Genomic DNA, 1,640 nt, shown 5'->3' with positions numbered 1-1,640 from the left:
CCACGCCATCCTCATCACAGCAGCTGCAAGTACATTTTAATCTGTTGTCCTGGTTTCAGCAGGGATAAAGTTAAATTTCTTCCTAGTAGCTGGCATAGTGCTGTGTTTTGGATTTAGGATGAGAATAATGTTGATAACACAGGGATGTTTTAGTTGGTGCTGAGCAGTGCTTACATTAAGTCAAGGCCTTTTCAGCTTCTCATGGTTCCCTGCCAGTGGAGGCTGGGGGTGCACAGGCAGCTGGGAGGGGGGCACAGCCGGGACAGCCGACCCCAACTGACCAAAGGGATATTCCGTAACGTATGATGTCACGCTCAGCATAGAAACTAGGGGGAAAGCTGGCGGGGGGGCTGTTGCTCAGGGACTGGCTGGGCATCAGTCGGTTGGTGGTGAGAAATTGTTTTTCATGTGCATCACTTTTTTTTCTTGGGTTTTTTTTCTCTCTCTTTTTGTTATTTTCTTTTTTATTACAGTTTATTATTAGTAGTAGTAGTAGTATTTAAAAAAAAATATTTCAATTATTAAACTCTTCTCATTTCAACCCACGAGTTCTCTCACTTACCCATTTGATTCTCTCTCCCATCCCAATGTGGGGGGAGTGAGCAAGTGGCTGTGTGGGGCTTAGTTGCTGGCTAGGGTTAAACCACAACACCCATCACAAATGCAAAGCAATTGGAATTAGGTTAGCCTCAGTGCAGATGGTTAGTCTAGCTTAAATTTTACACTTTTCTTGCAGGCTTAATAGTCACGTGCTGACAGTAGTTGTGGATATATTATTTTGGCAACAGTGATTTTATGTGAGCCCAGAAAGATCTTCAGAAACCTCTAATATCTTCTTAAACTCAAGCTGGTTAAGGAGGTGCACATCCAAAAGACCAAGTGTCAACACAGTAGGAAGTGTTTCACCATTCTGAAAGTTGGAAGGTTAAACCTGTATTACTTTTTTATTTTAGATTTTCATGCCATGGTATCAAAGTCAGTTTGAAAGCACTGAGTTTCTCACTCTTGTTTTTCCATCTTTTTATCCCCTGTATTTTCAAGAGATGTTTTAGTTTTCCAGTCTTTCCCTTTCTGCTGTTGTCAGCTCTCTCCTCAAGAGACTTCTGTCCTGTAAATTTTAACTGATGGAATCCCTGCTTCAGTTATACAGGGATTAGTATTGCCTAGCTAGGCTGCCTTCACAGCATACAGATGACCTGGAAGAAGGCACTTGCATACTGGGGATAAAGTTTTCTGATGGTACAAAGCCGGCTGCAGGACTGTCATAAATGAGGAAGTAACTATGCCCAGAAGGCGCTGAATAGAGTACCGGCCAAGGAAAGAGCAGAAGTACAAGCAGGAAATTGAGCCAGAGCAAAAATGATAGGTTAAAACCTGGGATAAGTAAACAGGGTGGAAAGATTGGAAGATTTGGCTGCAGACTGGCAAGGAAAGCCCCATTTGGAGGAAGGAATTCAGAAACCCAAGGGAGTTGCTTGGGCATTGGACACTTGGGCTGGGATGAGCGCAGCAGCCCAGAATAGGATTGACAGCACTGGACAGAGGAGGAAGGAGGTGGAGAGACCACAAGCTAGCCAACAGGAACAACAGCGAGAACACCATGTCCAACACTGCGCTTCCTCTGTGGAATTAAACACGTC

Source organism: Tyto alba, unplaced genomic scaffold (genome assembly GCF_018691265.1).
Source record: "Tyto alba isolate M040663 unplaced genomic scaffold, T.alba_DEE_v4.0 Super-Scaffold_9, whole genome shotgun sequence".
Taxonomy (NCBI): Eukaryota; Metazoa; Chordata; class Aves; order Strigiformes; family Tytonidae; genus Tyto; species Tyto alba.
The sequence above is the reverse complement of the archived record's forward strand: the minus strand, read 5'-3'. Positions refer to the sequence as shown.